This window comes from Artemia franciscana, chromosome 19, assembly GCF_032884065.1.
Source record: "Artemia franciscana chromosome 19, ASM3288406v1, whole genome shotgun sequence".
In the NCBI taxonomy this organism is placed as follows: Eukaryota; Metazoa; Arthropoda; class Branchiopoda; order Anostraca; family Artemiidae; genus Artemia; species Artemia franciscana.
In genome coordinates, this window is record NC_088881.1 from 14,418,704 (window position 1) to 14,443,179 (window position 24,476).

Consider the following 24,476-nt stretch of genomic DNA (forward strand, 5'->3'; position numbering starts at 1 on the left):
CCGTTCTTTTTTTCTTTTTAAATATTTTTGAAAGAAGCTTTTTAGATCGGTGCCCACCTAGAGTCATATTGGCGCCTTTGGCTCAGCAGCCCCCTTCCCCATGATTTTCCTCTTGATCTGTTAGAGATTCAGATATGAAACTACTCGCAAGATCAGTTTACGAAGCATTTCGTCCAAAAATCATGAGACATATCTCGTTTTAATGAAAAATTTATCATATTATTAAATTTGCTTGCTCGATCTTATTCTTCGGAATGTGTTTTCTTTTTTCTTTTTTTTTGGTTCGTTTTTTTCGTTTTTACCGGATATGGTCGGTAATTAAAATAAAAACTCCGAGACAATATCAAATTTCAATAGGATCCGATCACCAATTCGTAAGTGAAAAATACTCATTTTTTTCAATTTTCTCACCCTCTAACCCTCCAGATGGTCGAACTGGAGAAGCAATTTTTATCAAGTTAATTTGTGCAGGTCCCAGAAACACCTACCAATTTGCATTGTACCATCACGTCCAAAAGCACCAAACTCGCCAAAGCACTGGAAATATCCCCCCCCCCAACTCCCCCAAAGAGAGCAGATTCTTTCTAATTATGTCAATACGCATATCTAATTATGTCATTCACATATCACATATCTAGGAACAAGTCATTAGCTTGCGTCTTCCCCCACTTCTACCCCAAATACAACGGTTTTACCTCAAATTCTGCTGGCTTCCACCTTAGTTCAACCGATTCTAGATCCCACTATAATGTTTCCAATTTCTACTTCAAATTTGGCTACGACTGCGTCATTTCTGATCTTCCACATCTAACTTCTGATTCCACAATACTGATTTCTTCAATTCTGTTCCAAGTTCCATTTATTCTAATATTTTACATACAGCTTCCTAAGTGGTAATCTATGGCTGGCAAATGACACAACTCTGGCGCACATTATCATGCCTAAGGGTTCTTCAGCCTCTTTTCCAACAAAAATAGATTTTTAATCTAAAAAATCACCTTTGTTGTTTATTGAACTGTTTGCATGCTGATTTTGTTCATGAATTATTATAAAAACATTATAAATGTTGATTTTTCTCTTCGTGAAACTTTTACACTGATTGTTTTTCTTTGTGAAGCTGATTTAGTTCGAGAAGCTTGCATACAGATTCTGTTCATGGAACTTATTACGTGTTGATTTTGCAAGTGAACACTTTGTAGGATAATTTTTTTGTTCGTTAGACTTGTTGAATTTTGATTTTTTCTTCTTAAAACTTTTACATTGATTTTTCTCCTCTTGAAATCGATTTTGTTCATGATTAAATAAAAAAGCAAGTTTTTTAAATGAAAGTAAGGAGTGACACTAAAACTTAAAACAAACAGAAATTACTCGGTATATAAAAGGGACTTTTCCTTTTCAACACCCCGCTCTTTACGCTAAAGTTTGACTATTTCCCTTAACTCTACATTTTAAAAAAGTAAAAAAAACTTTAGCGTACAGAGCGGGGCGTTGAGAAGGAAAAGCTTCTTTCATATACGGAGTAATTTCTGTTCGTTTTAAGTTTTAATGCCACTCCTTACTTTCATTAAAATTTTTTTTTTTTTAATTTAATTTCTGAACGTTTTTTAATCAATGCATGTTTTGATTTTGGCTCTCCGCAGGGGAATAATTAAATAAAATTGTATATTTATTTTTTTGGGCAAAATAACTTTCTCATAATTTTGATCGAATGATTTTGAGAAAAAAGAGCGGGGAGGAAGCCTATTTGTCCTCCGATTTTCGGTTAATTAACAGGCCAACTAGAACATTTATTTTTTTACGAAACGTTTTATAAGTAAAAGATATACGTAACTTATAAATTAGCTTACGTAAAGAACTTTTGTATTCTTATGTTTTTATTACATATATGAGGGGTTTCGCACCCTCGTGCGTACCTCGCTCTTTACACTAAAGCTTAAATTTTGTCTAAATTCATTAAGAATGACCCCTGAATCACAAAAGCCGCAGAATAAATAGTTGAAATTGCTAAAGATACTTTAGCGTAAAGAGCGAGGTATTAAGAGGAGGTGAGCCCCTCATATAGGTAATAAATTCTGTTCGTTTTAAGTTTTAATGCTGCTGCTTACAGCCTGCTGAAAAAAACTTTTTCATTGCTTTTTTTAAGTAATGCTAGTATATCCTACGCTCCCTTCATGGAAAATTTCTTCCCCCACGACAAATTCATCAACAGAAAGTTCCCCCAGCACATCCCCCTCTTCTCAACCCCTGCCTCCAACCAAAAACTGCTCCTGAAAACACCTGTACAATTCCCAATAACCATTACTATGTGTAAGCACTGGTCAAAGTTTTGAACTTGTAACCCCTCCCAAGGGAACTGTGAAAGAGTAAGTCGTCCCCAAAGACATAGTTATAAGGTTTTTCGACTACGCTGAATAAAATGGCTATCTCAGAATTTTGATCTGTTGACTTTGGGAAAATAATTAGCGTGGAAGGGGGCCTAGGTGCCCACCAATTTTTTGGTCACTTTAAAAGGGCACTAAAACTTTTCATTTCCGTTAGAATGAGCCCTCTTGCAACATTCTAGGACAACTGGGTCAATACGATCACCCCAGGGAAAAAAACAAACAAATAAATAAACACGAATCCGTGATCTGTCTTCTGGCAAAAAATATAAAATTCCACCTTTTTGTAGATAGGAGGTTGAAACTTCTACAGTAAAGTTCTCTGATACGCTGAATCTGATGGTGTGATTTTCGTTAAGTGTCTATGACTGTTAGGGGGTGTTTCCCCCTATTTTCTAAAATAATGCAAATTTTCTCAGGCTTGTAACTTTTGATGGGTAAGACTAAACTTGATGAAACTTATATATTTAAAATCAGAATTAAAATGCAATTCTTTTGATGTAGCTATTGGTACAAAAATTCCATTTTATAAAACTTTTGATTACTATTGAGCCGGGTAGCTCCTTAGTACAGTTCGTTACCACGAACTGTTTGAAACTTGTGGCGTGCTGATTTTTGCTCATTGATCTTGTTGTGTTTTTGTGTGTGAAACTTGTTGCGTTGATTTTGTTCCTCGTGAAACTGATATTGTTCAAGGAACTTGTTGAGAGTTGATTTCTTTTTCATAGAAGCTGTTGCGAGCTGAATTTTATTCATGAAGCCTGTTGCAGGTCGATTTTTTGTCTTCGTGAAATTTTTACATTGATTTCCCTCCTCCCAAAACAAATTTTATTCGTGGATCTTCTTGTGTTTTGATTTTTCTTCCTGAAACTTCTTGTATATTTGTTTTTCTCATCGTAGCACTTAAGGGACTAAAAATGTTTGTCACTCATATCAACACTTCCTGTATAAACAAGATTTAGATGTGAGTTGACTTAATGATCAGATTCTTTATATGGTAGTTATGTTGTTTCTAGGAAAATATTTGGTCTGGACTTCTAGGGTTTGGTCATGCTTTGTATTTGTAAATTTCGATTTATAGATGTTACCCTTGATTTCTTTGAATTTTCTTGATTTTAAAGGTTGACCATGGATTTTAGAGTTTGCTCTTGGTTTTTGATGGTTTGGTCTGGATTTCTATGCAACAGTTATGATTTCTATGGTTTGGTCTTGATTTCTAAGTATTGGTCTTGATTTCTAAGGACTCTTCTGGATTTCTAAATATTGATATTTTGATTTCTGGAACTCTTGCGGATTTCTAGTCATGGTAATGATAAGCAAGGTTGTGATTACTATGGGGGGGGGGGCTTTATATTTCTATGTAATGACCTCTTGATTTTTTGGATTGGTCTTTAATTTTAGACGTTGCCTTTATGATCTCTTGATTTCTTCAGATCGGTCTTGATTTTAGAGATTGGCCGTTATTTGAGAGAAAGACCAGTTTAATCTTTTGTTTACGAATTTGTTGGAAAATTTATGGTTTGGTTATGATTTGTATCTCTTGGTCTTGATTTTCAATTTTGTTGCCCTTGATTTCTTTGGATCGATCTCAATTTCTAGAGGCTGATCATGATTTTTCTGAGCTTTATCTGGATTTTACAATTTATCCTGAATTTTTATGCACTATTCATGATTTTTAAGGATTGTTCTGGATTTCGACATGTTTATCTCTTTATTTTTGTGAGTTTGCTTGGATTTCAAAGAATTGGTTATGACATCTATGGAGTTGATCTAGATTTAAGGATATTGGTCTCTTAATGTGTTAGTATTGGTTTTGATTTTCAGAGGTTCGGCTTTTGATCTCTTGATTTCGTCGGGTTGGTCTTGATTTTATACATTGGCCTAGGTTTCTTCGGTTTAGTCTCACTTTTCATGGATTTGTTTGGGTCTCTAGGGTTTGGTAAGACTTTATGCATTGAACATGATTTTTAAATGCTGTCCTTGATTCCTATAGAATGGTCTAGATTTTCAGAGGTTGACTTGATTTCTTAAGTTTTTTCATATTTTTGTTTATAGTTTGATCTGGATTTCTATGCATTGGTCGTGGTTTCTAAGGATATTTTGAATTTCTAAATGTTGATCTCTTGATTTTAACACTTTTTCTTGATCTCTATGGTTTGGTCTGAATTTCAAGTATTGACCCAGATTTTTTTGAGTTTGTGTGAATTTCTGTGTATTGCCTATGTTTTACAAGAATTCTTGCAGATTTGCACGCATTGGTAAGGATTTCTAGGGCTCGATCTGGATATCTACATGTTAATCTCTTGCTTTCTGGGTTCTGGTCATGATTTGTATATATTAATTTCGATTTCCAAATCTCGCCCTTGATTTCCTCTGATTAATCTTGATTTTAAAGGTTGATCTTTATTTTTAGAGTTTGTTTTCAGGTTTTACAGTTTGGTCTTGGTTTTTATACACTGGTTATGATTTGAATAGTTTAGTCTTAATTTTTATTTATTGGTTTGATTTTTTAAAGATTTTTCTGGATTTTCATCTATTGATCTCTTAGCTTTACAGCCATTTAGTTTCACATGCTGGGTATTGCTATGGAATATCACAACCTAACAATGAAATAGCAATTTTCTGCTGTTTAAATGAAAATAATAGTATATTTTTAGTTTATAAATTTTTGAAAAAAGTGTTGGTATGATAATTTGCGCCAGAATGCTGTCACTAGGGCTGTTAGATTGTGACGTGCTGGCTAAAATTGCTAGGAGTCATCGGAAGAAACCCTAATTGGGATTTTTCATCAAGAGTCAATGATCAATCATTGTTTGAATGAATATTTTGGCAGAAAAATGCTCGAATAATGTCATATGTCGTTTGCGTCATTGGGCATCACAGTTCTACAATAAATGTCAAGCTTTCGTTGTTCAAATTAAGAACAATGGTCATTTTTTAGTTTATAATATTATTATCGAGAGAAAATTGTTCAAAAACCCTTAAGGTGTGATATTATGGGACGGAATGGTATCATTGGGGCTTGTAAATTATGCCAGACTGGCCTCAATTGCTAGGAGTCATCAGAGGAAACGCTACTGGGGATTTTTTCATTAAGTTTAAACGATCAACTCTTGTGTAAATGAATTTTTTTTTTCGTTGACCATTTCTCTGTTATACGAGGCAGCCACATGTTGCCATAGTGGCGTGAAGTGCTTGGACTAACATGTTCTACAGTTTAAAGATAAGGAGGAAGGTGTTAAATGAATTCCATGGCGTTGGCAGGGGACTAAAATCTAACACTCAGTCAAACGGTATGAAGGATTTTCATTAAGACCCCTCGGAAATATGTTTAGTTTACCTCTAATATCCATTTTCCCCCTCCCTCTGGAATTACATGCCAGACCCCCATCTTTATGTAGTTCTTTGTTCTTTTTGTTTATTTTCTAATCCTATGTCAGATTTTTTCAGATTTTATATTTTAATTTCCTGAGTTCTTACTGATTTTTCCGTGTTTTAATAATAATTTGTAAAGTTGTCTTTCTGAACGAAATTTGTATATAGAAAATTTTTTATCCCTTAGATCAAATTTTATTTTATCCATTGATCAAAGATAGAACTTCAATGTATCTTATCAATACAATTTTAGCATCTCGTAGCCTATGCAAACTCTGTAGCAAAGATGAAAAGGAAGCATTTTTGATCATGTATGAAGGTGTAGCATTTTCTAGGCATAATGGTAGTTACGATTTCATTTCATCTCTGATAATAATATCATTTGATAATACTTTCTAAAGCATTACTTAAAATGCAGGTGCAAACCAAGTACAAGCAATTTCTGGTAATCTGTTTTCCCATCTGTATCTCAATTATTGCAGTAATAAAAAACACTGAATCAATACATAAATCATTGTAGTAAGTGGGGTGGGGATTGGATTTTTCCACGTGTCGAGTAGTTTTTTTGTAGAATCATTTGGATCAAAATAATAAGAATAGATTGCTGGTCTACCTGGTCAATGCTCGATTTCATTCAATAATATACCTCTTCGAACTCTAATAGGGGACACAAATTCTTAGGATACAAAAGCTCCCAGAGGAAAATGCATTTACTGAAAATGAAATTTCTTGTTTCAGTGTGTCAGACCCAGGTGTGCGTAATGACAACTTGAGGGAGTAGTAGCTCTAATAGTTTAACCCCTATCTATCTTCCAGAAACTGAAAAAGCTACACTACAAGAGCATTGTATTTTCTTCTAATGCAAGGTTATTTAATTTTTCACTGAGGTTAGTAGAATTTCTTAAATGAGAAAAAGAGTTCCTAAGAGTAGTTCGAAATTCATTAACAGCCGTCATTAACTTTGCGATTGAAAAGTTAATACAATAGGAAGGAGGGGGCACTATTCTCGTTAATTTTACATAAATCATCGAGTGGAACAATGTTTAATAAAACTTATCGTAAAAGCTTGAAGGTTGGGTCGGGTAAATGTAAATTCTTCTTTACTGTCGTTAATTCATTTTTATTGGTCTTGAAAATTTCTCAGTATCGTCAAGGTCCAGTTTTTTTTTTAACAAAAAAGAATAGAAAAAATAAAGTGTTATCTATTTCTACCCTCGAGATCTACATCAGGATATATTTTTACCATGAATCAGCAGGCACGTGTTTAAAATGCTATGGGCGCTATAAATATTTGATATTTATTCATTTCTGTTTATTATGAAGAAGTTGGGTTTGATTAATTAACAGAGGCTTTGCTGACAGATAAGGTAAGATTTACTCCAGCGCAGGTCGGTGCCGGTCATCCTCTGCAGATCCTAACTCTGCTTTGTGGCTGGCATGCTATAATACCGAATTATGTAGACAAATGAATAATTCTTGGAGCAATGGTGATAAAATATGATTTATACGACCTACCTTAGTCGTAAGCAAATTTTCGAACGGAACTTGGCTAATATAGCACCTAAGTAAATAGAAGTTAAGTAGAACCGTTTTCTTAGCTAGTTTCTTTCACCTTGCGTGAGACAAACAAAGACAAGTCACAGAATAGATGGAAAACATATAAATCGGGCTCTATATTTGTAAATTAAGGGGGAAGAGTGAGGTAGTGTTTTTGGACATAGTAAGAGTAGAAAATAATTCTTACTTATAATGTGCAGAATGATTATACTTAACACATTTTTCACGTAGACCCAATATACTTTAACCCCTCCCCCCTAATATACAAATATATACCCAAAGAAGTTTCTAAAGTATTATATTTGCATTATATTCGGTGATATTCTATTGGGATTAGTCAGAAAAATTATTCAGAGATTAGTTCATTCAATACAGATTGTAAACTCACTGAATATCATATTTACTTAGCTTCTAAATTCGTAGGCACTCAACAGACGAAAACCTTTGGAACATTACCAGAATATTTGATACCACGCTCAGTGGAGGCGATTCACAAGAATGTCTATCGAAATAGACAGCGACCAAACTACAAAAAAATATCCTATATATAGATATTAATAATTATCTCTATTATGGTCTTTAAATCCAAAACATTTTTGTCGATGAAGTGTTTTAGTAATTACCTTTATTTGGGTAGCAGCCAGAAACGCAAATTCCTTAAAATCAGGGGAGAGGGCAAAGCTTAAGCGAATTTTCCCAAATCAACTGACAATGACAATGAAAACTGGCAGATTAGTCATATGAACCTCTTGTGATATTTTGTTTTTTTTTTAACACCAACTTGGACATCTTGCTCGACGCAATTGGAAATTTTGTTTCCTTTACTTTTACGTGACATATAAAGCGATAAAGCTTGTGATAGCCTTTTTCAAATAAATATTATCTTATCATATCTGATTGACATTTTGATGTACCAACTGTTTGCTCTCTGTATGCTTTTTCCGCTTCACATTTGCATACAAGGGAATTTTCAACGCGGAAAACTAACCAAAGGAAATTTTTAGAGGTAGATTTTTCATGCTTGAAATTATCCCGGGGGGTAGTATGCAAACCCCTTTACATAGTATTAATTTGGTCTGAGAAGGAAGAGTTACATACCCTAGGTAATTCAAATCGTTTCACTTATCTTGAAAAAAGTTTAAGGTTTTCCCTCCTTATATCTCCTACTGTGTCCGATATCCGACGTAAAAATTTTGTGGCCTTTGTCAACTTCCTTGTACGGTTCAACTTAATGAACCAAGAAGCTCTTTGGCAGAATCTGAAATCGACTTGTTTCCCTGAGAAATTCTGCAGACTCTTCTAAGCTCTACATCATGGTACAGAGAGCTGTGTTCAACTCAAGGGTCGGCCTAGCTCCTTTTTCCAAATCACAACAGGAGTGAGTCAAGGATGTGTAACACTAAGAAACCGCTTCTAGGAGCCGCAGCACTAAAGGCCAACGAAATATGGCAGACGAAGAGCCTGAGAAAGATCAAAGGTCTAAGGTGGTTATATTTTATGAGCAGCGAGAAGATGCTGCTGCTCACCAGGCAGTCTCGGTTGTTAATTCAAGGAGCTGAGCATACCTTATGATTGTTTGGACACCTACATCGAATTCCCCTAAATCTACCCGCAAAGAGGATTTTTGACTTTGACCCTACGGAAGACGGTTGGAAGCGACCCCGCGGGAGACCGTAGAAGCGATTGTGTGAAAGCCCGTCTGAGTTCCTGTCGATGGCAATTATCAGACTGAGTTAAGCCCAAACGCTCTTACTGGATCGAAGTGGATGGAGGAGGCAGACTTCACTCTCTACGCCAAGCAGCGTCCGACGAGATACCTAAGTCAAGTTAGCCAAGTTTTTTAGACGAAACTGGAGAAAGTAGATGACGATAAAATAAATGATAATTTATCCAATGCAAACTGTCATTCACTGTCAATTAAAAGATTGCATCCCTATTTTGAACTGTTATATTTTTGTATGAGTTGATTTTAGTATAAGCAATGGATCCCAGACTAAAAAAAAGTAGACTTTAAGAGAAATAAAAAATAATCAGAAATCATCATTTGAATTTCGTGAAAAAATTTTGTTTACATTTTCTTCTAGGCCACTAACGATCTTTGCACAAAATATCAGTAAATATTGTTATAATGAACATATTCAATTAAGGAGCCCTTACAATGAAAAGGATATTTAAGCTTATCTTAGGCAGGGATTTTCCCAACTTTAAAGCGTCTTCTTAAGCAGCAAGTTTGCTTAATATTTCAGCATATTTCACTTAGTAATTACAAAGAAAAAAAAACATATTAGCATCATTGATCTTGCTTTTGGTAAAAACATACAAATTTCCAAATTTTAATATATAGGAGCGTGAAACCTCTACTGTCGGGTTCTCTGATACGGTTAATCTGATGATGTGATTTTCATCAAGATCACTTCATGTTTTGGGATGTCATCATCCCTTGTTTTTGGAAAATTGGGCAATTTTCCCTTAGCTCGGAACTTTGTATGGGTCAAATTAAACTTGATGAAATTTATGAATTTTGAATTATGATGAAAATTCTTTTCTTTTTATGTAAACTCAGTTACTTAGAGTTTCGGTTACTGTTGAAACTTTTATTTTAGATTTTTAACCTCTGCATAAAAATGGGCCAAACAAAACACGGCAATCAGTATTTTGGTAAAATTTAAAAAAAGTCTTCTGTATTGTGGTGGTATATTGAACTATACCATGCTGTGGACGCATATTATTGTGGTACCAATTTCACAGAATAATTTAATAAAACAATGTTTATGAGGATTCATAACTCTCAATAATACGATCTTATGTTCGACTTGGTTCAGCAAATAAAAAGATATTCCCAGAGTTTGGAATGCTTTTAAACGTGAAAGACTTTGTGTAATTTTAGTCAAATTAGCCAATAAACTATATACCGGAATAATTAAATAAAAACATGTCCCTAAACTTTTTTATAGATAAGGACCCACAAATTAGATTTCTCTCCGTGTGTGTCAATGTGCATAAATGAGATTGAGCCTCGTTCCTGTTTAAGTTGAGGGAAAGAAATCAAACGAAAAAGAACCAGATAAAGTGACACAGAAATGAAATATGGTTGGACAAGTTTAAAGCTGTGGATGAGGAGCAAAAAGGCATGAATTGGAGGCAGAATTCTTCCCTACTAACATTAATTAGTAAAAGAGTTTGTCTGAAAAAGAATTTTTTCAAAGAAAAGCAAAGGTCATATTACAGCGGAGATCAGTAGAAATAAACTTAACAAATCAAACTCAAAATAATCATAATGAACATAGAACAATAAATAGAACCCAAAAACAATGGAGACTAAACAAACAATCTTAGCAAATACACAGAAAAAAGTTACTAATACAAATGAATAAATAAAACTCAATAAACAGATATTACAATCCGAACCGGAGTTTTGCTACTTCTTCTCACTACCCCTAAACTCAAAACCATGCCTATTGCTGGTGCTGCCCGGGGAAAATAGAATTACTGTATCCCTCCCTCCCGACTGAAATGCTATTAGAAAAAGCCGAATCAAAGGGATAGTTTGATCAAAGTGGACAAACCATGAGCTACAACTTCCTCCCCAATTTTACCCCGGTCTAATACTTTTTCAGCTGCCTAATCCTTCTCCCCCTCCCTTTGAACCGTTTTACAAAATTAAATAGTGACACAGATGAAATAGAGAATGAAAATTTAAAAACAGTTATCAAGAAATCTTTCCTCTTATCTAGTAAAAGGTTCTTAAAAATAGACACTTATAATAAAAAAGCTATATGGACAAAATGCTTTAATACTACAGTTAACTTGAGATGTTACAGCTTGGATATGATTTTTGAGTTATTAGAATTTGTTTTAGACAATACTTATATAAGATTTGGTGGTGATTTGTACAAGCAAATTGTGGGAATTCCCACGGGGGGGGGGAATGCCAGCCTATTTATAGCTGACTTGTTTTTAAGCCATCTAGAATATAAATATATGATGGATAAGAATAATCGAATTAATTTAAAACATGTTTTGTCAAATAATAAAAGATATTTAGATGATATTTTGGTCTTAAATTGTGAGGATTTCATTGATATTTCTAAAAATATATATCTATCAGAGCTTATTCTTGAACCTAGTCATGGCACTGGTCATGAAGATAATTTCTTAGATTTAAATATTAATATTTGTGCTAATAGTAAATTAAGTTTTAAAATGTATAATAAAACGGATGATTTTGATTTTGAAGTGATTAGTTTCCCACTCCCTGAAAGTAATATACACTCAAATTTCACATAATCAGCGTTTTTCTCACAGTTACTTCGTTATGCAAGGAATTGTAGTAATTATATTGATTTTTAAAATAGATGTAAAATCTCAAGCCAAAAATTGATATCAAGAGGTTTTTCTGCAAATAAATTAACTTGGCAATTTAAAAAATTTAGTTTTCATTATAACGAACTTTTAAATAAATATCAAAAGAATTATCTTGAAATACTTAAAGAAATTTTCAACTAATTTTGGACGTTTGAAAATTGTTGTTGCAGCGTCATTTATTTTGAATTGTATTTCTAATTAAGCGGATTTTTTTTTAAAATTAGCCACATGGTAAAGATGAATTCTATAATTGTTTAGTTCATTAAGGTTTTTTGCAATGTGTTAATATTTGTGATTTGGTAAAGTTTATTATATTTAGTTTACCTATTGTTGCTAAAAAGAGGGATATATTAACTGGATAGGCTTCTTTTGGTGTTACTTGGTTGTTTTCCATTTGCTATTTTTTTCTTTCATAGGCATGCATTTTGGGGGTGATACCTGACACGGGGATGCCATGGATATTCTGGGGTAGCCACAACACTTGGCTGGGTAGAGAATTTAGAGTGATGAAAACCTATATAGGGCCTTTTCTCCTTCTGTCTCTCTTTCTTTTCTTTTTTTATGTGTTTGTGCTGTTGCATTGGTGATTTCTCTTTTCATGATATTATTCCAGGTTGGATCCAGTGCTGGTGGAAAAATTCTTTTTTAGTTTTCTCCCCGACAGACCTTTACCCTGGTCCAAGTTTTTAACCTGATATTGTTAATTATTGGTGAGATGGCACTTATGCAAATTTCATGTTTTTTTTATGTATTTATTGACCTATTGACCTTGGCATATTTTTTGGACTTTTATTGTTGGATTTTGATTTGGATGTTGGTTTGTTTTGGATTTATTTTCAATAACTTTTTATGCAACAAAACACAAATATTAGCCTCGGAACTCGGAACGATTTTTTGAAAGTTAGTAAGTGTAAGAGTCGTTGTTTTCATTGCCAAGATCATTTTGTCCCACGGACTTCTGTTAAGAGTACATTGTATAATAAAAATTTTGCATGCAAGTTACGTGGTAATGTTAATTGTAGAACAACCAATGTAATTTACCTATTAGAATGTAATAAATGCTGCCTACAATATGTGGGGGAAACAACTAATAATATATATAAAAGATTTTCTGGACATAAGACAACAGTTAAGAATGAAAAAACTAATAACTATCTAGTTCAACATTGTAATAATGGTAAATGTTCCATATCAGATATAACTGTCAAAATTTTAGAAAATTTAGAATTAGAAAATTTAAATAAAGAAGAGAAGAATAATAGACTACGTAAAGAGGAGGATTACTGGATCCATACTCTTGGTACAGCTTATCCTTTAGGGCTAAATGATCGTGTAGCAAAATATGGTGACATGTGTCATGTTGTTGTTAAATATATTGATGGTTTTTTGGACCATCCTTCTTTTACTTGTCCTACTAAACGTAAAAAACGATAGAGAGGACAAAGGAAAAATAATAGAAAAAATGAATTAGATGTACATATGCTTTGTATAGATCTATGCCAGCTACTTGAATCTAGGGGTATGATTTCTGTAATAAAATGTCTAAATAATTTATCTAAGAGGAATTTAATCAAACTTTTCTGGATTGTTAAGAATAATACAGCTCTTGATTATAATTTTAAAGTAATATGTGATACAATTTGCATTCTAACTAAAACGAAATTTATTTCAAAAAAGAAAAAGTTCGATAAGATTAGTAATAAGGATAACAGATTATATTTACCTATTAATTTTACTTGTAAGCAGATTGAAGATATCAATTTACCAGAAATTTTAAATCAGCGGCATGTGAAACAGGCCCTTCCTAGTAATTTGAATTATAATGATAGTCCAGTTTTAACTTATAAATTTTCAAAAACTATTGGGTAAATTATTTTTAATTGTAATTTAATACTAAAAAGATTAGATAGTGATATAAATTGGAAACCGGTTTGTAATTGTAAGCAACTTAGCCCATTTGTAAATCCTACTTACAAACATGTTATAACAGGGGAATTGTCAATAATAAAGCAAGATGATCTTCAAATTATAATGAATAAAGGGGCTGATTTCCGTCTTTCTCATCATCTGAAACCATTTTGTGTTCTTGATGGCTTAGAAAAGAATTTTGATTTATTTATTGATAAGTGGTGCAAGAAAGAGAATAAAAATAAAGAGAGTTTTCAAAGTTGGAAGAATTTAATTATTTGTAGAATGAGAAATAAAATATATTCTAACTTAAAAAATAGTAACACTAAATCATTATTTTATAATGCGAAGATTAAACAAGCAATTGCTAATCTAAAGAATGAATTTGTAATTGTGCCAGTGGATAAAGCTAATAATAATTTTGCCATAATTTGTCAGAAGCTGTATTTAGATATCTTAAAAAGGGAGTTATGCACAACTAATGTTTACGAAAAGAGAAATATAGAGGATGAGAATTTAACTGAAAAGACTGAAGAAATACTTTTTAAAAATATTAATATTAAAATAAATGATAATGATAAAAACTTCCCTTTCCTATATTGGACTGTAAAATTTCATAAGAATCCCCCTAAACCACGGTTTATTGCTGGAGCAGCTAAATGTCCAACCCGCATTGCTGCTACTGACCTCTCTTTAATTTTTAAAGGAAGTTGTAAATAAACTTAAAACCTATTGTTCTGGCATTAAAAATTTTTCGAATTCTAATCCATATTGGAGTGTTAATAATTCACTGCAGGTCATAGATTCTTTAACAATGTTTTCAGCTAAAAGGATTGAGTCTTTCGATTTTGCGACAATGTATACTAATTTATCACTTAATGTAGTGTTTGATAATTTAAAAACTGTTATCAAGAAATCTTTCCTCTTATCTAGTAAAAGGTTCTTAAAAATAGACACTTATAATAAAAAAAGCTAAATGGACAAATTGCTTTAATACTATAGTTAACTTGAGATGTTGAAGCTTGGATATGATTTTTGAGTTATTAGAATTTGTTTTATACAATACTTATATAAGATTTGATGGTGATTTGTACAAGCAAATTGTGGGAATTCCCATGGGGGGGGGGAAATGCCAGCCCATTTATAGCTGACTTGTTTTTAAGTCAACTAGAATATAAATATATGATGGATAAGAATAATCCAATTAATTTAAAACATGTTTTGTCAAATAATAAAAGAAATTTAGATGATATTTTGGTCTTAAATTGTAAGGATTTCATTGATATTTCTAAAAATGTATATTCATCAGAGCTTATTCTTGAACCTAGTCATGGCGCTGGTCATGAAGATCATTTCTTAGATTTAAATATTAATATTTGTGATAAAGATAAATTAAGTTTTAAAATGTATAATAAAACGGATGATTTTGATTTTGAAGTGATTAGTTTCCCATTTCCTGAAAGTAATATACACTCAAATATCACATATTCAGCGTTTTTCTCACAGTTACTTCGCTATGCAAGGATTTGTAGTAATTATATTGATTTTAAAAAGAGATGTAAAATCTTAAGCCAAAAATTGATATCAAGAGGTTTTTCTGCAAATAAATTAACTTGGCAATTTAAAAAATTTAGTTTTCATTGTAACGAACTTTTAAATAAATATCAAAAGAATTATCTAGAAATACTTAAAGAAATTTTCAACTAATTTTGGAGGTTCGAGAATTGTTGTTGAAGCGCCATTTATTTTGAATTGTGTTTCTAATTAAGCGGATTTTTTTTAAAAATTAGCCACATGGTAAAGATGAATTCTATAATTGTTTAGTTCATTCAGGTTTTTTACAATGTGTTAATATTTGTGATTTGGTAAAGTTTATTATATTTAGTTTACCTATTGTTGCTAAAAAGAGGGATATATTAACAGGATAGGCTTGTTTTGGTGTTACTTGGTTGTTTTATATTTGCTGTTTTTTTTTCTTTCATAGGCATGCATTTTGGGGGTGATACCTGACACGAGAATGCCATGGCTATTCTTTGGTAGTCACAACAATTGGCTGGGTAGAGAATTTAGAGTGGCGAAACCCTATATAGGCCAGTGTATTCTGCCGATGAGCCCTTGTGTTGGGTTGTTGCCTCTGAATTATTTGTCTTTATTATTTTTTCTATTGTTTGGTAAATGACGACTTATACTTATTGATGGCATGATTGCCTGCGCATGGATTATTCTTTATGATTGATTGTGTATGGCTATGCTGTTTGACCTATGTGATTGTATGGATGAGTAGGGTTAAGGCCTCATTCAAGTGATGGTCTATATTAATCACTAATTTAGGAAAACAGTCTTCCTTTTATCCTAATGTTGCTCTTTCTTTTTTTTCTTTTTTTTGTGTTTGTGCTGTTGCATTGGTGATATCTCTTTTCATGATATATATATATATATATATATATATATATATATATATATATATATATATATATATATATATATATATATATATATATATATATTTCCTTCTCGTATTGTACTGAATATGGCCCTTGGACTTAGGACCGAAATATTCACTGAATTGATTTCCACTATATTGAAAATATTTTCCCTATTGTTTCTATTTTGTGTTCGTTTGCTCTACGTACTATTTTAAAGGGCTATTTCGTCTTTTTGGTTGTGGAAAATTTGCATGGATATTAGACAGTGTGCTTAGTTTTTAAAAATTGCAAGACAAATCATAAAATTTAACTTACTCCAATTATTAAGATGACTTGAAAAAATAATTAGAAAAATTGAAAGTTTAGTACCTAATGTTTTTAATTCCTAGAATTTTGTATAATTCATCGTTCCAGATTTTTGTTTTAAATTTTGTTGTCTTAAATTAAAAAAAAATAATTATAAATGTTCAGCTTTAATAAGTTGTAAATAAAGCAAATATTCAGAAAACTTAAGTGGTGATTGGGGCGGGGGGTAAGTTTGAATCATTACTGGGCTTTATTTTTTTTTTTTTTTTTTTGGTTTTTATTTTTGATCTGCGTTTCTCTGAAAAATTTTTTTGGAGGTTTTTTTGTTTTTAATTTAGTTTCTGTTTACCTTTTATTGTCAAAGTTCTATTGTTTAACTTAATGAACTTTTTTTTTTTACTTATTTTAGTTTTCTTTTAATTGATGTATCAGACAGCGTCACATGCATAAAATGCTTGCTGTTTTGCATAAACAATGTTCTGAGGTATTTCTCTGAATACTCTAAGAACCTTAGGGCAGAGCTCAAAAACACAAAGGATTTGATTTGACTATATCCCCAATGCTTGTGTTAGCTGCACTACTGTATCTCTTCAAACCTGTAATCAAATTAAAAAAAGAAACACGTTGTCGCATCGAAAATTAATTGTAGGTAAAGAGGAGCCTTGGCAAACATCAACCAAGAACGATATAAATTTTTTTAACAACATAGACATCAACAGAAATGCATTTTTAAGGTGTATTACCATATTTAAACTAAAGCATTAAAAACTTCTAGCTCAAACTGGGTTATGTTCAGTGATGCTTGCCATGACCCCCCCCCCCCGCCTTGGTTTTATCCCTAGTTATTAATGATTGTGCTTTTGACGCGTGTCATGAACTATTGAATATTTTCGCCTCAGTAAAGTGAGAAGATGCAAATTTGCTGCTCTTTTTTTGTAACGTGTTTTTTTAGTTATTGACTTATTGTTCCTTTTCTCTATTTACTATATTATTTACTTCTTTCTTGCCTTCATTTGCAATGTGCTTTTTTATATATTTTTTCTCATATTTCTATTTCTCTCCTTTTATAATATTTACTCTTTTCTTTACTTTTTGAATAGTAAATATTCTTCCGTTCCATAGCAACATTCAAGTTCGTGCCTTCGCATTATGAATTTGCAGTCATTGGGATGTCTTCGTCGCCCGTGTTCACTCGACTACAGTATGGTCTCTATTCATCACCAATATTGGTAAGTAGTAATGTATGAAATAGAGTTTTCATCGAACACTGACGCTAATCTCACGAAAACTAAATCAGATGAATGTGAAAGTCGTGGATTAGATTTTAATGAAATTTGGAATAACCCGATAGGAAGAACACCGAAAATGAATTTTGATGAAAACTTAGTTAATATTATTGATAGTCATTTTGTGGAGGAGGTTAGGCTATGGGATGCTGAAGCTCAGTGGAAGGACATCCTCCGGGTTGTGTATTTGAATGCTCAAGGGCTGAATTCTTCCTTGGATGATATACAGCTTATATGTAGAAATTCTCGCCCTGGAATTATTGGCTTATGTTAAACTTTTTTAAATGAAAAGAACCAACTACTTATGGATATACGTGGATAGAATTCAATATTTCTAAATAGAAATATAGCAAAAAAACAGAGGGCGAAGATTTCATGTATTGAGTAATCTGGCACTTGTAAGAAGAAATAATCTGTCTACAAATTTTGAACGGGCATATTTGAATCTCTGTTCATAGAATTGGCTACTAGCCCCCCAAAAAATATAATAATTTGTGAAATATACAAATCTCCAAGCGGATCAACGAAACAATTTCTGGAAATATTAAAGAATGTTCTTGGGAAAGTGTCGTCTGAAAAGACAGAAATAATTTTAATGGATGATTTTAACGTTGACATGATGGATATGTCATCGAGTCAGGCTTGTGATATACTGGCACTATCAATCTCGTCCGGGTTAACTCCCTGTATGAATATCCCTACACGAATTTTGAACCAATCTGCAACCTTAATTGACAATGTATTACCATCCATTCATTATGTAAAAAATGAAGTGGTACTATCAGATACATCGGATCATTTCCCAGTAGGAGTTTTACTTCCACTCCCTCGGCTTGCCCACAAAATAGTCCCTGATAATAAACCAAAATTCCGATATATCCCAGCAAATATCAAAGCGCTCAAAGATGATTTATTCACTACTTCATTGGAGTTTACAGTACCTGAGAGGGTGACCTTTGAAAATTATAATAAGGTATTTGATTTTTTTATGAATCAGTAAAGGAGAAATTTATCCACCATTGCCTAACACCCCAACTTAGTCTTTCTAAGAAATCAGCAATCATAGCTCTATGGACTACTGCTGGAATACTGAAGTCAATAAAGAGAAAACAAAACCCTTAGGAAGAGTATAGAAACAGACCAAGTGACACTAAATTAGAGGCTTTTAAACATTACCGGAAGATGCTAAGAACTTTGATTCAATAAGCTAAAATTACATATTTTTCCCGAAGGATTGCGGATTGTGGCAAAAATATTAAAAAAACTTCGGATGTAATTAAGGAAGTTACACAACCATCGGCAAGTTCTCGAAAGCTCCCTATATCACTTAGTGTTCAAAATATGCTTTTTTTCGATGAAGACCAAGTGCGACATGAGATGACTAAATTTTTTGCTGAGGTTGGGAAAACAATGGCGTTAAGTTTGGTTCCTTTTTCAAGTTCTAGATCTTTGAAGCAGTTCCTCGGTCCCTCCTGTGCAAAGTCGATGGTTCTTGAGTTTATAATAATAATTTCGTCATTAAAAATTCTTAATCTGGATTCGACCAAATTCCTGCCAAATTCATTAAACAAATTTTTCCCTCAACTATTACACAACTGTGCCAGTTGGTTTACCAGTCATTCAAGCTCGGAATATTTCCTCAGCGTCTCGACTTGGCACGAGTGATAGCATAAAGGAGCTGACCGGGAAGACCCAGGGAACTATAGGCCTATATCTCTTCTGTCCGTTTTTTCTAAAATATTTCAAAAGGCTATGCTAAAGCGTTCGCTGAGTTTCCTGGACCCGAAGAAGTTTTTAAATCGGCACCAGTTTGGTTTTCGGGAGAAGTGCTCAACAAAACACGCATGTACTATGCTTCTTCATTTTTTGACCGTCTTTAGACTTCGGCCTTATCCATGCGGCAATATTCCTTGATGTAAAAAAAAGCTTTTGACAGCATCAAACACACGATACTTATTGGTATGTTGTCGCATCAAGGTGTCCATGGAGAAGCTCTATCCTGGTTTTCGTCATTCCTAACTGGCCGATCTATTGTAGTTGAAGCTTCTGATGACCATGTTCCAGTTGAATATGGAGTGACACAAGACTCAGTTCTTGGGCCGTCCCTTTTCTTCCTATATGTCAACGACCTCTATTGACTTTTTAGCAACCCAAGATCTGATTTTGTTGTCATTTGTACCAGAAAGGATATGGTGTAGGTAGAGCTTTGGATATGCCTTTTCAACATCAAGAACTCTTTGCATTCACCGATGACATTACTCTGAGGGCTGCAGCACCTGATGAATCATCCCTTATCCTCAAGCTACAATCGATTATACAAAATAGATATCATTGGTTTGATGCGAATTTATTAGCTTTGAATGTAAACAATCGTTTCTTCTAATATTTTCCTGCATAGGCAAAAGCTGCCCTACAGTGACAGAGCTTCAAACATCTAAGGGATCAATATCTCGTCTGAAGGATTGACAGCTTGAAACATTAAAATCGGAAAAGATATCAAGGATACCAATATCAGCACTATAACATATATTTTTTTATCTTTCCAGTATTGTCACACTGTCCAATATTCATTTCATCCGATGTCAGAATCAACTGAGTTAAAGATATACTAACTGCACTAGCAACAAAATAACATTTTTCCACAGAATAACGGACACCTGACAAGCTTCAAGTCCTGATCGCCCAAATCACATGTTTCTTTTAAGGTGGAAAGTTTGCAGTAGCAGACATTAACATCAACTAGATGGGATGGAGAATTCTCTCTTGGACAATTTTGGCAAAGGTTATGCCAATTGTGGAGCTCATTGATGTAGTATACTCCAACAGCATATTTGATGGATTACTTAGCCAGAAATAATAAAAGCTACCGAAAGTCTAGAAATAACAACAAATTCTACTAAATATGTTAGTAAACCGATGTACAAATTTAAATGCCAATATCCTTATTTACAAAATCACCCCATATCACAGTATTACGATCAATAATAATATAGAAGCAACCACTAGCGAAGCGTCAAAAACTTCAAGATGTATTTCGAAGGAATATCCAGCCATGTTTATCTTCTGGGAATTCTGTACTTAAAACGAAAAAAAAATACATCCAAAACTAAATATGTCACCTTAAACAGATATGGAAGACATCGTCCCTACAACAATACCACATACTGACCCACAACTAATGGAAATGGACACCTCAATCTCAGAGACTACTACAGAAATCACCCGTGACATAATAAGACTAAATGAAGATTACAACAAGTACTTAACAATAACAATAAGAAAGCCGAAAAAAATCCACTAGATGGGATATGGATACCCTAAAGAAACGTAGGAGGAATTCAATTCAGAATGCAGTCCCTATCGTTGATACTAGCTATAATAATACAGAGTGCATGGACACTAATCACTTCAAAATCAATCACTTCAACTAATCACTAATCTAATCACTTCAAAAACAAACTAATCACCTTTTTAAATTGCCAAGTTAATTTATTTGCAGAAAAACCTCTTGATATCAATTTTTGGCTTAAGATTTTACATTTTTTTAAAAAATCAATATAATTACTACAAATCCTTGCATAACGAAGTAACTGTGAGAAAAACGCTGAATATGTGATATTTGAGTGTATATTACTTTCAGGGAATGGGAAACTAATCACTTCAAAATCAAAATCATTGATAACTTTAGAATAACTTTAAATGATAACCTTAGGAAAAAGCGATAGCTACTCCAAAAAAGTTTGGAGAATAGAGTCGTCATATGACAAAACATCCAAGTTTATTGTTTAAAGATCCAGTTGGAGACATTTCAGTTTAAGGATAATTATCGAACAGTTCGTTGCGATTGAGGGTAATTATTGGGCTAGTTGAGTCTCACGCAAGTTTCAGGGTAATTATCTGACACAAAACTGAAATATGGTTGGACAAGTTTAAATCTGTGGATGAGGAGCAAAAAGGCGTGAATTGGAGGCAGAATTCATTCCTACTAACCATAATTAGTCAAAAAGTTTCCCGAGAAAGAATTTTTCTAAAGAAGAGCAAAGGTCATATTACAGGGGAGATCAGTAGAAATAAACTTTTATAACAAATCAAACTCAAAATGATCAGATTTAACATAGAACAATAAATAGAACCCAAAAAGAATGGAAACTAAACAAACAATAATAGCAAATACACACACAAAAGTTACTAATACAAATGAATAAATAAAACTCAATAAACAGATATTAGAGCTCGAACCGGAGTTTGGCTACTTCTTCTCACTACCCAAAAACTCAAAACCATGCCTATTGCTGGTGCTGCCCGGGGAAAATTGAACTACTGTATCCCTCTCTCCCGACTCAAATATAATTAGAAAAAGCCGAATCAAAGGGATAGTTTGATCAAAGTGGGCAAACCATGAGCTACAACTTCCTCCCCCCTCCTCCCCCATTTTACCCCGGCCTAATCCTTTTGCAGCTGCCTAGTCCTTCTCCCCCATTTGAACCGTTTTACGAAATTAAATACTGACGAATGCGACACTGCCTTTCCATAACAAACAAACACAAAGTAGAAACACTATGGAAAATCTTTTCAAGACACAGGAAATCCATTCAGTGGATATTTCGGCCCTACGTCCATGGGCCGTCTTCAGCACAATATGCAAAAGAAAAAAAATTTATATGAATAATTACACTAAAATTTGAGAATTAAAACTAATATGTCTTTAAGAAACTTTCTAAAAACAGCCCTAGCATCCTTACTTCAACGAATTTCAACCAGTCCTATATATATATATATATATATATATATATATATATATATATATATATATATATATATATATATATATATATATATATATATATATGTATATATATATATATATATATATATATATATATATATATATATATATATATATATATATATATATATATATATATATATATATATATATATATATAGGAAGACTCTACACCGTTCACCCCAATCAACATGAATGCTTCTTTTTACGCCTGCTTTTGGTGAATGTACCCGGTCCGACATCCTTTTAGTATTTGAGAACTGTAAACGGTACTATACATGACACTTACCGTAGTACATGCCAAGCTCTGAATTTATTGGAGAATGACCAACACTGGGATAACTGCATCAATGACGCGTGCGAAACGTCAACCCCAAGTCAAATTCGTGCATTGTTTGGCATCATTTTAACAACTTGCTCTCCATCAGCTCCTACAGAGTTATGGGAAAAATATAAGTCAAAAATGTCCGAAGATATACTCCATCGAAAACAGTTAGAGACGTCAGATATGACTTTTGATTTTACATCAGAAATTTATAACTGCACTTTAGTTATTATAGAAGATTTGTGCGTATGTATGGCAAACAAACCTCTTCAGGATTTGGGAATGCCTTCACCTAGCCGTATCGCTGCTGTTTCGACATGTGTAGAATTGGATCGTGAACTAAGTTACAATACGAGTAATCTATTGTCGTATGTACAAAATAACATTTCCAAGTTAACGTCGGAACAAAAAGACATTTATGATACGATAGACTCAATTTCAGGACGTATACAACTACCTGCTGATTTCTGTAATTTAGTGACGTCCAAAAAGGAATTGATTGAAAAAGTATTTCCGAATATTCTAAAAAATTATAAAAATAATAAATGGCTAAGTGAAAGAGCGATTCTCGCACCCAAAAATATAGACGTCCACGAAATCAACAATATTGTTTTGACCAAGATTCGAGACCAGGCAGTCCTTTACAAGTCAGTCGACACAGTTTTGGAACCAAATGAAGCGGTTAATTATCCATCTAAATTTTTAAATTCCATAGATCTTTCAGGGTTTCCACCACACGTGCTACAACTAAAAATAGGCATACCAATAATACTTTTAAGAGATATCAACCCACCAAAGCTTTGCAATGGCACGCGACTTGCCGTAAGAAAAACAATGGAAAACCTAATAGAGGCCACAATCTTGACAGGGCCTTTTGAGGGTGAGGCTGTTCTTATTCCTCGCATTCCCATGATTCCAACGGATCTGCCTTTTCAATTTAAAAGATTGCAATTCCCGAATCGATTAGCATTTGCAATCACCATTAACAAAGCCCAAGGTCAATCATTAGAAAAATGTGGTATAGATCTTAATACTGATTGTTTTTCCCGTGGACAATTGTACGTTGCATGTTCGAGGGTCGATAAACCTGACAATCTAATTATATGCAGCGACCATTGGGCAGCGAAGAATGTTGTATATTCGCAAGTTTTACGCAGTTAATTTGTATTGTATCTATCTATCTATCTATCTATATAAAAACGAGTTGTGTGTATGCATGTTTGTTTGTTTGTAAAAAGAGCGTTTGCATATGACGTCATTATTAGTACATACGGCTTTGTATATGCACAGACAATGGGAAAGCCAAGAATGTTGTATATTCGCAATTTTTACGTAGTTTAACTCCTGCAGACGAAATGAATGCTTGCCTGAAAAATTCTAATTTATGGGCACACGTAAAAATATTAAAATTAACTACAAATATGCGTGTCCGATTGCAAAACGATGACTCTGGTCAAACATTTTCAGATCAATTGCTGGCAATTGGAAACGGAAATCTCCCAGTAGTGGGAAAGCCAAAAATGTTGTATATTCGCAATTTTTACGTAGTTTGAAACACATATATAAATCTATCTATATTCACAGGTGGGACACAGGGACACAACTACAATAGCACGTAACTAATATGGCGCGTAACGACTTACGCGCGCGGGAGGGCTTGGGGGAGCGCGAAGCGCCCCACCAACTAGGTGTTGGGGTGGCGCGAAGCGCCACCCCAGCAGCTAGTATATATATATATATATATATATATATATATATATA